We start from the raw sequence: 17,426 nt of genomic DNA, 5'->3' as shown, positions 1-17,426 counted from the left end.
CATTAATACTCTTTTTCACTTTTGTCTTTTCTCGATCTTTTTATCTCAATCTCGGAATCTCAATCTCTATTTCTCAATCTCAGAATCTCGATCTCTATTCCTCGATCTCAATCTCTCCTATGAACAAAATTTAGTCCCGTAAACGATGGAGGTTGCGATGAAGGCCGTGGTGTAGGAAGCAATGGATACCGCAATGGAGGCGGTGGTGGTTATGGAGGTGATGGTGGAAGGCGTGAGTGTGGATACAATGGTGGTGGTTGGTGGAGGTGGCTACTCAAGTGGAGGAGATGGTGGTGGATACAGTGGTAGTGGATACGGTGGAGGAAGCGATGGATACCGCAGTGGAAGCGGTGGTGGTTATGGAGGCTGTGGTGTAAGACGTGAGGGTAGTTACAGTGGTGGTGTAAGTGGCTCCACGCGTCTCCCGTCCACGCATCTCATGTCCACGCGTCTCCCATCCACGCATCTCTCATCCACACATCTTCCGTCCACGCATATTTTTTGTCCACAAAGTTCTTGGCTTTAACGAGATAGCTTTATCTATTTTAAAGTTCTTGGCTTGATTGAATTAAATCCACATAAATCCTCAAATTTGAAGACTATTGATGTTGAATTGCTTTTTATTAGTGTTTTCTCTTCTGGTTGTTGATGTAATCTTGCGCTGATCTATTAAATTGAACTTTTTTATCAGCAAGATTAAGGTCAGAAACCCGTCCACAATTTGTATATCCACAATTTGTTGATTCAAACAATATTATTCATTCTATATAATCAATATCAACCCGTCCATGATTTGTATATCCACAATTCATTGGTTCAAACGATACCATTCATTCTATATAATCAATATCAACCTGTCCACAATTTGTATATCCACAATTTATTGGTTCAAACGATATCATTCGTTCTATATAATCAATATCATTTATACAAGATGTAGATGTGTATAAGAGATATGTTCGTTAAAATTGTTCGTCCACAACTTGTTTTGTCCACAAACATTTATGTACCTATGTCCACAAATTTTCAAGTATCCATGTCCACAAACATTTTTTCCTTCTCATTAAGGGTAAATTTGTCAAAAAAACGCCTAGGCCCCACCATAAAGTGTGTCAAATGTGGAAAGTGTCTCTCAATGTAAAAGAAAGACAAAAAGTGTCTTTGGGTGTAATCAACTCAATATAATAAGTACACTAAGACAGGGACTGCCCCATCCCTTTCCTTCATTTAGGGCGTGGAATCTCTGCTCCACCCATTCTCTCATATTATCCCATATTTTAAATATTTTTTTTGGTAAACATATTTTTAATATATTTGATCCACCTATAATGGAAAACATTATAATATGGTTTAAATGAGCAATAAATGTTAAAAGCTTAAAAGAGTATAGTAGGAACGTATGCTATCTTGTGTTAAAAAAAGGAACGTATGTTTTTTTTGTAACTGAAAAGGAACGTATGTTATCTGTTGATATTAAAGAAACACACACACACACACAGTAGGTTTCTCTACAGTAAGTATGCACTTAAAGTAAACAAATAAATTAAGCAGCATGGAATTGATACTACATAAATTTTAGATATTGCTCTGTTTCTTTTAATCATAAGAATGCATATTGTTTTCGAATACTCTTAATCAGAACTACACAATATAAATTGTTCTTTAAATAATTTCTTAGTATTTTTGAAGTATCGAGATCATTGAATATTGGTATAAATTTTGCAAAACGCTAAAAAATAAGATGTTTAGCTAAAGAAGTCAGACGTTGTTGGATATAAAATAGGTTAAGTAGTGGATACCTTCTTATATATTAAAAGAGAAGTCACAACCTTGATTCATGTGTGATTTTTTTTAAAAATGGACTTAAACTTAATGGACCTATTCCTAGAAAGTCATGTTACATTTAATATCTAATTTTATCATTTAAATTTTGGGCTTACAAGAAATTTTTATTGGGCTATCAATAATTAAATTTAAACAATAGATGATCCATTGGATTTATATATAGTATAAATAAAATAAATATAATTTAATGTTGTAATACTATACCTCTATATGCTGAATATTTAAATATTTTTCGAAGTTAACTTTTAAAATTATAAAGATTTTTTTTTTTAAATAACAAAAATCATATTATCTAACAATGATTAATCTTTAATACCTTAAACCAATGAAAACAAATTTTAAACTATATAGTTTATTTTAGAAAATAAACAAAAATTAAATGTTTAATTATTTACTCGATAATATAAATCTTTGAAACGAAAATTTTAATTTCTTAAAAACTTTCTAAATTTGTGAAATGTTTTAATATCTTTGAATATGACAATAAAATAATATTTTACTAATCTTTATATATATAGTTATGATTTTAATAATGAAATAATAATTCGAAAATATATATATAGAAGAAGATACAAATACATGTGAAAGTATGTAACAATCTATTCAATGAAAAAAAATATACAGTAAGCTTATTAAGTTTTAAAAATTGATAGACACATATATATTATAATATATACTAATCTTATATATTAAAACATAAGTCATAACTTTGATTCATGTATGATTTTTTTTAAAGTTGACCCTCCCTAAAAATCAGTTATCATTCATTTATTACTAATAATATGGATTAATAATATCATTCCTAATATAACATCGACTCCTAAAAACCCGGATTGGTTAACAAACTCACCTTGATTCATGTGTGATATTTTTATTTGAATAATCATTTAAAATTTGTAGTAAATGTATTTCCTTAATGCTAATATATAATCTTTTAACTACTGAAATCATAATATAATTTGATATCTTTTAATTTAAAATATAAATATAAATATTTAATTTTCTTAACAAATGTGTTGAAAATCGTTATAACAATATCTTAATTATCAAAAATTGTATATAAATATTTTCTCTAATTTTGTAATTAGTAATAAAATTAATGTTATTATACATTAATATATATATATATTTTATTATATATTAATGTTATTATACAAATAATCAGTTATCTTTTATAAAATGAAAAACATTATATCAAATTTTACTATTTTATAGTTATATCTATCATTTTAAATAAAAAATTGTATTTAACTAAATATGATTAATTATTTTAAATTGATAAATTAATATATTTTATTTTGACAAACATTAAAAATTTATGCTAGAAATATAATATGTTTGTAGAACGGGTTAACATTAGTAAATTAGATAATTCATGTATAAAATTAACTTATCTTAAACTTTTTTATATATATAGTTATTATCTTAAATGAATAAACATAAAAATATACTGATAAAGGAAATCTAGCGCTTTGAATTACGGATCAGGATCATAATAATTGAATAAAAAATAATTTTAAAATATATATAATAAAAATACCAAATATATGTGATGCTTTGAAATAATCAATTAACTTACAGCATGAAAACTATCAAATTGTTATATTTAAGATAGTTATATATAAACATTTAAATATATAAGTAACTTTAAAAATATATTCTAATTATGTAATATATATATATAAACATGAAAATTAATACCCGCACGGTTGTGCGGGTCCAAATCTAGTTAAGTATTAAAAAGAGTATTTGCAGTGCATATACAAACATAATGATATGCAGATGAAAAAAGAAATGATATGCAGATGACCCACGATATTCCTGGGTTTGTTTGGAATCTATTTTTTTTAATATAAATATTGTTAATAACAAAATTTCTATCTTCAAAAATATGTTGTTGTAGTTTTGGTACGAAAAAAATAGTTGCAGGTATTATTCCATGGTCTAGTGAATTCTCGTTTTAGTAGAGGATGATTTGTTCGGTTAATGTTAACTAGATTTTGATCCGCACTTCCGTGCAGATATTTTTTTATAATATTATTTTTTGTATATTTTTGGCATTATTAATATATAGTGATTTGTGAATTACATTTTACTTTGTTATTATTTTTATTACTTACAAATATATTTTCAAGTTAGATACAATAAAATAATAATCTAATATAATCAAATAGAGAACCTCTTCCAAAATATATATTTTTTTAATTTATACATTTTGAATATAATACATTTTTAAAATGTATCTATATTATATAATATATATGTTTAAGATAATTTATATTTACATGTTATGTTCAAAAAAATATATTTTAGCATATATTATTTTAATATTTTACAGGATTTATAAGTAAGAACATTTTTGTTTAAATAATATATCCCTATTATTTTAGTAAATTTTATACATAGTCTCATATATCTTATTATTTTAGATAATTTTTTTGATATATGATATTTTTTGGATGTTATGATATTAAGTTTTCTTTTTTTTTAATTAAGATTTCAAAATATTATAACATATATAGTTTGTTTTTTCGTGGTGTATTTCAAAACATTATTCTTCTCTATAATTTTATATTTTTTAAAACTTGAAAATGTATATTTTGTCTAAAATTGAAAAAATACACAACTATTTTTGAGTTTAGAAGATTACATGAATTTTGAATTTATTTTGTTACAAAATTAATACTTTATTTTATAAAAAATATTTGAATTTTGGTAATATTTTCTATATTTTCTCAACACATTTTATATAATAAAAGCAATAATTTATAACTAAAATTTGATTTGTCATTAATATTTTAAATAAATTATTAAAATGTCATAGTTTTCTAATAACGTAATTTTAAATAGTATATGAACTAAAGGTTATTATATAAACATTTTAAACAATATATTGTTGAGTGTTTCAAAATAAATAAAAAGATAACATATAGTTGTACATATAAAAGTTTTTCTATATAAACATTTTAAACAATATATTGTTGAGTGTTTCAAAATAAATAAAAAGATAACATATAGTTGTACATATAAAAGTTTAACCAATGTTAAAATTTATTTTTGTACAAAAATATGATATAGTTTACGAATTTTAACCCATTTTAATAATGAGTGATAATTTATTTAAATAAAAAATGAATAAATTAAAATTTGTTAAGTTACCTATTTAATATATTTTTTATATTCAATTCACAAATCACTTCTATTTTTATATAATACATAATATATTTATAAATTTTATCTAGAATTTTTATTTTCTTATTTTAGAATAAAATTTAATTAATACTGATTTATAATAATATTATATTACTAAATATGAAATTAATTAATGTGTTATTTTATAAAAATATTTAAATTTTTAGTAAGATTTTGTTAGATTCTTTCTCAACAGATTTCGTTTTAATTACAAAAATTAAAATTAAAATTAATAGTTAGTTTATTCTTAATGTAAATAATAAAATATGTCATATTAACTAATTCTTGAAGTGGTTATACTATGACTTGTTAATAGCAGATAAAAATATGACTTTAAATTATTAGATTAGATACCACAAACTGTAAAGAAAAAGAGGAATTTGCATAAATGTATAACTGAAGCAATTTTTCCAAATAAACATAAATAGAGGGTTTAAATCAAAATAGAGGATGTTAAAGCAGGTGGGTGAGATAAGGGTTACCTCCATGCATTAGGTAAAAACATTATACAAATAAGTAAGATTTTTTTTCCGACAATAAGTACAAATATTTTAAATATAAATATATAGTGAATTTTTTTTTTACTTATTTATTTGGAATTCCTTCCGCCTCAGGGGTTTTTCCATCGTCCTCGGTCTTCACATGTATGGATTATCTATTTTGGAGGTTACCGAAAGAGGATGAATTTAGCTATTTTCCATGGATATTATAGTATATATGTAATTCTAGGAATGATAAGGTCTATTCTAATAAGGATGGAAACCCGCAGGAGATCCTGCGTCTAGCTGAAGTGGAAAGCACGACATGGATGGAGGCACAATTAACAGTGAAAAAACAGTATGAGCATCTTCATCATGGGAGTTTATAACATGGGACTGATTGGATTCCCTTGTACAATACGAGGATTTGTTATATTGATGGAGCCTGAAAAAAAAAAGATAAATTCACGGGACAAGGATGGTTCCGTCGAAGTACTGGCTCGGCAGATGTTATGATGGGTGCGATGAATCTCCATAGAAGTCTATCTCCTCTGCATGCTGAATGATAAGCATTGATATGGGTGATGGAGTACATGAAGACCCTTCAGTTCTCTGAAGTAGTGTTTGCGACGGATTATTCTCAATTGGTGAAGATGGTGTCGATATCTGAGGGCTGGCCAGCTTTCTCTACACACATGGAAGAATTTAGACACAGTAAGTGTTTCTTCCCTGATTTCCGGATCAGACATATTCCAAGAGCACAAAACACTTTGGCGGACAGACGTGCACGTGGTGTGAAAAGTTCTCCTACAGCTATGCTATATGTCGATTCCACACCTCCGGCTTGGCTCTCCAAATCAAATGGTTTAGTTACTTAATTTCACTGTTGTTGTCAAGAAAAAAAAACGTATTTATTTGGAATTAATATAACTAAATTTGTTACTAAGTTATGTAAATACATATGTAATTTTTTGAAACTTGGATTAATACATATCACATGTACTTTTGTTTTTCAATTAAAGATGGTTTGTGTTATGTTAAAAAAATAAAAATGGTTTGGTTACCTAACCTCCTCAAAAAAAAATTAATATAAAACTCTTCTAAAATAATTGTTGGTTAATATTTTAGTTTCACTATTTCTTAAATTAGAAACATTGAAAGATAACTAATACCCACTCTGTTTCATAAAAAATGTCCTATGACACTATCTTATTACAGAAAATAGAGTATTACTTAAAAAATTTAATACAATTTATATCTATTTTATATTTAATATTAATTATTCAATACTTTGATCTTATAAATAATTTTATTTATTTTTAAAATATTTGGTTAAATAAAGGTACTTATTAAAACATTAATATGTTTTAGTTAGTTTTAATGAGAGTATAAGTGATATAAATGATATAAAATGATACTCTTCATGAAAAAAACGAATATTTAATACTTAAATAAATATGGAAGCTAAAGTATAATCGTCGTCTCCCACATTCCATATTTTGTTTTCATTGCCTTTTCTTAATACTTGCACACAGATGCACTACATAAAAGGATAGAGATTTCGACCGAAAAAGGGACAAAGACACAAAAACAAGGAGACAACGTAACTACTAATAAATTAGATAATTACATAGGTCTCAAGTGTTTTTAGTAAAGGGTCTCAAGTGTTTGTATTAAACTAAGAATTAAGAATATAGTATTAACGTTGACATTATTAGATTTTCTAGCATTTTTTTTCTAGTTTTCTCCTTTTGCTAAGCCGGTTGACAGTGATATATTATGTCACTTATATAAAAATAAAATAAAAAAATATTGTTAGAGTGATGTTAGTTATAGCATCCACGATGATAATGATTATGGTGGTAATATATAAATAGAATAGAACATACTAAATGGTATAGTTCATATTAATGAAAATATAAAATGATTTAAATATATTAATATACTATATACGTCCAAAATTAACAAAACTAAATCTAATGTCAACCCAAATTTTCCATAAACTAAACTTAAAACAATAATCCCTAAAAAAAATATAAACCTGAATCCAAATATCAAAATATGCAAATAGTACATAATATGAAGCATAATTAAAATAGAGTAGTAATAAACAAATATCATAATACATATTGTTCAAATTATAAACATGTCTATGATTGCAGAGAATAAAGTAATGCTTACTCCAACGTCGACCGAAACCTTTCATAAACTAAACTTAAAACACTAATCACTAAATCCTAAAAGGAAATATAAATTCTTACCTAAATATCAAAATATGTACATAGTACATAATTTCAAAAATTATCAAAACAGAATAGTAACAGAAAAAATAGAATTGTAAATATTGTTCAAATTTTGATTTGTTTATGATTGCAAAGAAGAAGTTAATGTTTACTCCAACGTCAACCAAACCTTTCATAAACTAAACCCAAAACACTAATTACTAAACTTTAGAAAAAAATATAAACCCTTACCTAAATATCAAAATATGCACATAGTATATAATATGAAGTACTATGAAAATAGAAATAGTAACAACGAAATATCATAGTATAACCAATAAGTTGCAATACATACGAGTGGTGGTTACGACGGAAAAGATGATGACTAATATCAAAGAGATGATGATTGTTTTGAAAGATGTGATAGCAAAAATATAAAAGAGAAATTACAGATTTGATTATTAACTAAAAAAAAGATGATAATAGCTACGGTGATAAAAAATATCGAAATGATTGAAATTGTTTTTTTACAGAAAGTGATGGTGGATTGAAAAAAGTAGTGATAATGGTAGGTAACTGAAGAAGAAGAAGTTTATACACTTATTAACCGGCAAAGAAAAGTTATATAGTATATATTGTAATAATAGTGGAAAATATTTTTTCTAGTTAGATAGCTAGTTATACTTTATTTCATGGCAAGTGAGGCCAATTTCCTTTGTTCTTAGAAGATATGACATGATTAAATTGGGTGAAGGTGATGTCCAAACAAAAACCTAAATTTCAGTGTCCTTCTTGGAGTGCTAAATAAAAACAATATACTAATATAAGTGTACAATGTGTTCAGAACCATCACACACACACATTTATCTTTCGCCTTTCTAGAATACACCGATCCATATTTCCAACATCGATTGTTTTAGCTAGGCACTGCAAAAAGTTAAAATGTATCAGAAAATTTATCGACACAAATTAGAATTACTTAAAAATAAATGATGCAATTTATACAGTCTTACATCAGTGTTAATAAGTGATGTCATTGGAAATTCTTATTGTGTCTGTTCATACAAGTGACGCTAATAAATACACATTTGTATCACTTTCCAAACCTAATGCTAATATAAAGTCGGTTCATTATAAGAATTTTTTACTTCCCAAGACACTTTTTGAGTTTCGTATTTCACCGTAAGGCACTTTGCACTTTGCACTTGAAGCAACCTTATTTGCTAGTCAAAAACATTGATGCCCTTATAATAAAGAAAACCAAACCAGACTTCTATTAGCCTAAACCTAACCATACCAACCTCACCCTATACCAAGTTCAAAATCCTAAATTCTCATCTTTCCTCATTTTGAATCACAAGCTTTTTTTTGAGAGAGAAAAAAACTTTGTGTGGCGGAAATTAAGAACTCTAGTTCCTCTATCATCGTCCTCACCTTCTAAATCTTATTTCTTGATTTTCGTCACAAACCTCCATCTCACACGCACCTACTCAACACCATCTGAATCTCACCATCGAGTAGAGCACACAGTCATTTTTTTTCCACATGCGAGGTTTGTTACTTCGAAACCCACACTTTTTTTCTGTGTTCTGACACCAACCTACAAGATCTGTTAGTTTTTGATTTTTACATCTATTAAAACTCTTCAAATCTGTGAGTCAGTGGAAGTTTCAATTTTTACATAAAAATCCCAGATTTGATAGTTTCAATGTATCCTGTTTTTTTTTTCGATTTTGAGATCTGGTAGTTTCAACATTCAGTTAAGTTTTTGGTTCTAGTTTCATGAATAATACAAGGAAACTTTTGATTTTCTTCTTAATCTTCCAGACATCCTGTCTCCAAATGTGTTATGTTTTTTGGCTTTTTTGTTCTTCTGTTCTGATTGCGATTATTTTATGGTCCCAACTTTTTCATGTTCTTGTAGGAAACAACAAACCGACCACCGCCTCCCACAAATCCCATTGAAAGATGATTGAGTTCTGGGCTGGTGACATGTGGATAGGAGAGTTGTGGGCTGGTGACCTGTGGATGGGTGAGTTGTAGTTGGGTGACATGTGGTCGGGTGAGCTGCGGATTGGTGAACTATTGTAACGTGAGATGTGTACGGACGAGCTGTGGTCGGGTGAGTTGTGGACGGGTAAGCCATGGAGGAGCGAGCTGGGGACGTAATGTTGTGTGGCTGACCACATGGGAGTGTTGTGTGGATGGAGAGTCAACTTCCACCCATGTAGCTTTCGTACTCCCTGCTTACTACGCTCCACCCATGCAACAATCAGAAGTTTCAAAACTATTTTGTGTTCTATGTTCCCTATGTTTTCTCTTTTTAACTCGGCGTTTCTATAGCTCGTAAGATGTCCATGTAATCTTTTCTAGACTGTAGCCTCTTCATTGTTTTTGAGATCAAACAATCCGTATGTAATGTTAATGCTAAGGTTTATGTTTAAAAAAAATAGTTGTGTACATGACACCATCCACGTTCACTTCTATATTGTGGCGTCCACTATCGGATTTCTTAGAAAATTATTAAAATCCTGTAAATAATTTTGTTTAGACTGAGTTTTAATAATTTTTCAAACTCAGTTTGTCACAAAAAAGTTTAGAGTGGAACTTCCTCACTTACAAAGAAGAAGCAATAAATTCATTTTACCTCGTCATGTATTATCTAGCTTGTTTTAAACATCAGCCGTTAGATTTACAACATTCTTTTTGATCATGTGGCTTTTAATATAGCACAGTAGTCAAAATACAAGAATTTAATAAATGAAAAAAGCTAACTAAAATGAACTAACATATAACTTTATTTACATCGTAATAGACTAAACGAAGCCACACAACCGGTTCGCTTCATTAAGGGCAATTGTGTCAACAAACTACCTTGATCTCCGTGAAAATGTGTTACAAGCAAAAAATGACTCTGAGTGCAAAGAAAACTTAGAAAGTGGCCCATTATGTAATCAACTCTCATTATAAGTGTCGCTAATAAATATGTATTTGTATCACTTTCAGACAATAACGCTAATATAGTGATTTTGTAATGGTTAGATAACAGATGCATTAATTTATCTAATTTTTTTGGTTAATTAATAATTGAGAAGATGCATATCCGTTAAATTTTGTAGATATAAACTAATGATTAAAAAACATATTTCCTTGTGCTGTTGAGAAGATAAATAATGAATCTAACAACTTATTTACAAGTGTATATTTTAATAGATAGTGGCTGAGATTTGTTCCTATTGATAATTATTTACAAACAAATTTTGTTTTCAGATCCCCTAAAAATTCTAACAACTTATTTATAAGTGTATATTTTAATAGATAGTGGCTGAGATTTGTTCCTATTAATAATTATTTACAAACAAATTTTGTTTTCAGATCCCCTACAATATTCTACGTTAGGCGGGAAGTGTTTTTTTTTTTGTTTTTGATCAAAGCGGGAAGTGAATTATATCTCTATATATCTAATATATTAAAACATAAGTCATGACTTATTTTCATGTGTGATTTTTTTAGTTTGGACAATTTCTAAAAAATATCATATTTTACATAAGTTCATTATTATATCTTTTAATATCTTTATCTTTTTATTTGAAATATAAATGAATATATTTAAAATGTTCTAACAAAATCTTTTTAAAATCTTCTTAGAATCTTTTTAAAATTACTTTCGAAAATTAGTTAGTCTTAATTTTAATTATCATAAAATATAATTAGAAATAAAAATTGAATATAGTTTTGGTTTGTAAACAAAAATTTAAATAAAATGAAATTAATTAATTTCAAATACATTTACTAATAATTTTTAAAGATTTTGTTAGAAATAAATATTATTTCTATTTTAATTTTTTCAAATTTGTTTTCTAATAAAATAAAAATCATGATTTTTTGATGAGTGATATTTTTATTTGGACCATCATTTAAATTTTCTATTAAATGTATATCACTAATGCTAATATATATAATATTTTTAACTACTTTAATCATAATATCTTTAATATCTTTTAATTATTTTTAAAAAAATTAAAATTCTAACAAATCTCTTGAAAAAGATTATAATAAGATCTTAATTGTCATAAATTGAATATAAATATTTTCGACTAATTTTGTAATTAGCAATGAAATGTTACTAAAAGAATAAAATTATATCCTATTTTATCAATTTTATAATAATATCTATCATTTTAAAATAAAAACGTTATATTGAACAAAATATGATAAAATTATTTTAAATTGATAAGTTAACATATTTTATTTTCAAAAATATAAAATATTTATGCTAAAAAATATGTTGGTAGAACGGGTTAATATTAGTAAACTATATAATGGATGTATATAAATTTATCTTATCTTAAACTTTTTCATATACAGTAGTTTATTATATAAAATTAATAAGCATTAAAAAATTACTAAAAAAATCTAGCGATTTTAATTACGGATCATGATTATAATAAATTAAATACAAAATTTTTTTCATATATGTTGTTGAATGCATTAAAAAATTTAGTTTAGTAATCAAACGCAAATTCAATAGGACAATTATATAATAAGCAACATATATATGTGATGATTTTAATTTACAGCATGAATACTATAAAATTATTATATTTGGCATAATTATACAAACATTTTAATATGTGAGTAACATTAAAAATATATAATAATTATGTAAAACAAATATCTATATATATAAATGTGAAAATATATATCCGCACGGTTGTGCGTATGGAAATCTATCTAATATATTAAAACAGAAGTCATGACTTCTTTTCATGTGTGATTTTTTTAGTTTGGACCATTTCTAGAAAATATCATATTTTACATAAGTTTATTATTATATCTTTTAATATCTTTATCTTTTTATTTGAAATACAAATAAATATATTTAAAAAATTCTTTTAAATGTATAAAAATTTCTCTTATCTTAAACTTTTTAATATACAGTAATTTATTATATAAAATTAATAAACATTAAAAATTACTAAGAAAATCTAACGATTTGAATTATGGGTCATGATTATAATAAATTAAATGCAAAATTGTTTTCATATATGTTGTTTCATGCATTAAAAAAATTTGTTTAGTAATCAAACGCAAATTCAATAGGACAAATATATAATAAGCAACATATATATATGTGATGATTTTAATTTACAGCATGAAAACTATAAAATTATTATATTTGGCATAATTATACAAACATTTAAATATGTGAGTAACATTAAAAAATATATAATAATTATGTAAAACAAATATCTATATATATAAATGTGAAAATATATACCCGCACGGTTGTGCGGGTGGAAATCTAGTAATATCTTTATATATCAAATACTCACCACAAACGTATTTTGATTTAGGGCTTTTCAAGAGAAACCTATCATTGACGAGTTTCTTGAATCAAATCAGCTTACGACGTTTAGCGAGGTAAATTATACTACCTCTTTCACTACAAGAAAACACGCCGAATTCCGACGGAGATTCCGACGGACGACACAGCCGTCGGACACTTTGGACGGAATTCTGACCGATTTCCGACGAAAACAAAAAATCTGAAGTCGTCGGAATTCCGTCGGCGAATTCCGACGAATTTCCGAGAAAACATGGGTCGTCGGAATATTCCGACGACTTTTCGACGATATTCCGATAAACAATATAACCGTTGTAGTCGTCGAAAAGTCGTCGGAATATTCCGTCAAATTTCCGACGATATGCCGATGAAAAGATATAACCGTTACGGTCGTCGGTATTCCGTCGGTATTTTCCGACGAATTTCCGACGAACCAAGTGACCGTTGCCGACAAATAAATATGACCGTTTTATAGCCGTTCGAGATTGGAAAATACTGACGGAATTCCGACGGAATGCTTAATATCTGTCGGTATTCCGTCGGAAAGTCGTCGGATATCCGTAAGCAATTTCCTATAAATGCAACCCCTCCTCATTCATCTCATTCACACCTCATTCTCTCTTCTTTCTCTTTAGTCATAACAATTCCGTGAAAATCATGTCTTCAGGAGCTTATTATCGTTCGTGGATGGATAAACCTCATTTGGATCCCAACACTAATTTGCTTACGGAAGAATACGTTCAAGGAATTGGAGAATTCATGAGGCTTGTTCAACAGCAACCGGATGCAAAAAGTGGTATGTTAAGATGTCCCTGCTCTACTTGCAATAATAATAAGGTTATAAAAGAATTTGATGTTTGGACTCATTTGTATATGAAAGGGTTTTCACGTAATTATAAAGTTTGGTACCTTCATGGGGAAACTGGTTATGAATATGGTAGTACTAGCGAACCTCAGCCTGTTAGTGAACTTCAGCCTGATATTAGGTTAGAAGAACCTAGAACGGATATAGATTATGGTGTAGGTACTGAGCAGATGGTACATGATCATTATAGAGGGGAAGAACCAAATCCCGAATCTAGGAGATTTTTTGATATGTTAGATGCAGGAAAACAACCTTTGTATCAAAATTGTAGAGATGGTCATTCAGTCTTATCATCTGCAACTAGATTAATGGGTATTAAGACAGACTATAATTTGGCTGAAGAATGCATGGATGCGATTACTGATTTTGTCAAAGGTATTCTACCTGAGGATAACCTTGCACCGGGTTCATACTACGAGGTTCAGAAACTTGTAGCCGGTCTTCAACTACCGTACGAAGTGATAGATGTATGTATTGACAACTGCATGATCTACTGGAGAGCGGATGAGACACGAAATGTATGCAAATTTTGTGGGAAACCTCGTTATCAGGAGACGAGGGGAAGAGTTCCGATCCCGTTCAAAAGAATGTGGTATTTGCCTTTGACGGAAAGATTGAAGAGGTTGTATCAGTGTGAGCGCACAGCAAAAGCAATGAGATGGCATGCAGAGCATTCCACAAATGGTGAGATTAGACATCCTTCAGATGCGAAGGCTTGGAAACATTTCCAGTCAACATATCCAGAATTTGCGGAAGAGAGAAGAAATGTTTATCTTGGATTATCTACTGATGGTTTCAGCCCGTTTGGAAAGCATGGAAGACAGTATTCTCTATGGCCAGTTATCGTGACCCCGTACAACTTACCGCCGAGCTTGTGCATGCGACGAGAGTTTTTGTTTCTCTCAATTCTCGTCCCCGGTCCAGATCATCCTAAAAGATCACTAGATGTGTTTCTTCAACCACTGATATATGAGTTGCAACAACTATGGGCGCATGGTTTTGAGACATACGATGTTTCGTGCAAAGAAAACTTTCAGATGCGGGCAGTACTTATGTGGACAATAAGTGACTTTCCAGCATATGGTATGTTATCTGGATGGACAACACATGGGAGGCTATCATGTCCATATTGTCAAGATGACACCGATGCTTTCCAACTAAAGAACGGAAGGAAAACGTGTTGGTTTGACTGTCACAGACGATTTCTTCCACCTGATCATCCATACCGCAGGAGTAAGACTTCGTTTACGAAGAACAAGCAGGTGTTTGATGGTCCACCTGAGGAAGTTAGTGGGGAAAATTTGTTGAAGCAGTTTAGGGATTTTGATGCAGAAAGGACGCCAGATGTAGGTGGACATGAAAACATTCGAGTCAGTGCGGTTGGAGAGCTACATAACTGGCACAAAAAGAGTATTTTCTGGGATCTGCCATATTGGAAGACTCATCTATTGCGGCATAATTTAGATGTCATGCATATTGAGAAGAACTTCTTCGACAATCTGATGAACACAGTCCTTAACATCCAAGGTAAAACGAAGGATAATTTGAAGTCAAGGTTGGATTTAGTCGATATTTGTGATCGTTCTGAACTTCACGTTGATGAGAACGGTACGGCCCCTTTTCCCATTTATCGGCTGGATGGTGCTAGAAAAGAAGAGTTCTTTGATTGGATTACAGATAAAGTGAAATTTCCTGACGGATATGCATCAAATTTGGGGAACTGCGTTGATAGAAGCGAAGGAAAGTTTAGTGGCTTGAAGAGTCATGATTGTCATGTAATTATGCAGCGCCTCCTCCCGTTTGCTTTTTCAGCATTATTGCCACGTAATGTTCATGAAGCAATTGCAGGGATAAGTGTTTTCTTCCGCGACTTATGCAGCAGAGTAGTGACTGAAGAGGGTATTAATAATTTGAAGACAAACGCACCAGTCAGCATGTGCAACCTTGAGAAGATATTTCCTCCATCATTCTTTGATGTAATGGAACATCTTGCTATTCATCTCGCAAGAGAATTGGAACTTGGTGGTCCTGTGCAGTACAGATGGATGTATATTTTTGAGCGTTATATGCATCATCTGAAGAAGATGGTCAAAAATCAAAGCAGGGTGGAAGGATCTATAGTGGCACAGGTGATCAATGAAGAAACTGCAATCTTTGCTGAAAATTATTTTCCACCAGAAGTGCATACAAAACACCGAAGACCTGCTCGGCATGATGACAGAGGGGAGAGAGCAACATATCATGTTACTGTCCCAAGCATGTTCAAGGAAATAGGACGACTTAGCGGAAAATTCACGAAGCGCAGACTTACGGACACTGAGCACGCTCATTTGCAAACATATTTGCTCACCAACTGTGAAGATGTTCTACAATATGAGAGGTAAAAATATTTTTTCATTTACATTGTTAGATTAATATTCAATAAATTTATTTCATATTGATAATATTTTTGTATATACTGTATATATGGCGGAGTTGCGTATGACTCACAGGCATGCAACATAATAAGTGTTTAGTATAGTATTAGATCGCAACCGTTCAAATATAACAATTCATAAAAATATTTATGTATGCATATCACATGTTTTCATAACATCTCATCTTAACACTCATATACTTATACAATCACATTCATCTAATCTTACACTACAAAAAATGTTGTTGTATAAATTCGTGTTATCAAAACATTTCTACTGTTAAATCTTTATGAAAATACTATATATATTATCAAAGATTTGGATTTTGCTTTTAGAAACTTGTAACCAACCCTTAAACACTAAAGTCGTCAGTATTCCGTCGGAATGAGTCGTCAGTATTCCGTCGGAATATACTGACGAACTTAATTCCGTCGGAATTGTAATTTACCCGGGAAAACCAAACCGCGTGAAATTTTCGCGGACCGCCAATTGATATATATTTAATGATACCGACGGAATACTGACGAACCCGTATCCGTCGGAATTGTTAAATATAATTACTCATCTTCTTCCTTCTTCGTTATTTCCGCCTCCGGCTCTCTCTCAATTCTCTCCGCGATTTCTCTCCCTTTCACGGCGATTCCGGCCGTTCTCGAGCCCCCATCACCGGCGGCCCCCATTCCGGCCCCCAATCATCTTCCCCAAACCCCAAATCATGTAAGAATCATCCCAACCTTGTTTTATCCCAATTTTTTAGGGTTTTGGAAGTTAGATCTCGGATTTTAGGTTGTTTGATTGAAAATTTTAGGATTGAATGGATAGTTTAGGATATATAAGTTAGGATTGTTGTTTGGATTGTTGTTTAAGTTTTTTTTTGGAATTATTTTGTGTTTTTGTTAAAATTCAAAACGTTTTCCTGTTTTTAAAACGTTTTTTGATTTTTAAAAACGTTTTTCAAGTTTCCAATAATAAACTATGTATAATAAAACGTTTTTAAAAAATTTTAAAAATATTTAACAACATTTTTCTATAATTATAAAAATTTATAATTTTGTATAC

At 29.2% G+C, this 17,426-nt stretch overlaps 1 long non-coding RNA gene across 1 annotated transcript; it reads left to right on the top strand.

The window, feature by feature from the left end:
* Positions 1-5,171: 5,171 nt before the first annotated feature.
* On the top strand, positions 5,172-10,198 carry LOC103829664. Its single transcript, XR_625591.3, has 2 exons — positions 5,172-9,290; positions 9,663-10,198. It is a non-coding gene; the product is annotated as an uncharacterized LOC103829664 (long non-coding RNA).
* Positions 10,199-17,426: the final 7,228 nt, after the last annotated feature.

Source organism: Brassica rapa, chromosome A01 (genome assembly GCF_000309985.2).
Source record: "Brassica rapa cultivar Chiifu-401-42 chromosome A01, CAAS_Brap_v3.01, whole genome shotgun sequence".
NCBI classification, from domain to species: domain Eukaryota; kingdom Viridiplantae; phylum Streptophyta; class Magnoliopsida; order Brassicales; family Brassicaceae; genus Brassica; species Brassica rapa.
The sequence above is the reverse complement of the archived record's forward strand: the minus strand, read 5'-3'. Positions and strand labels throughout refer to the sequence as shown.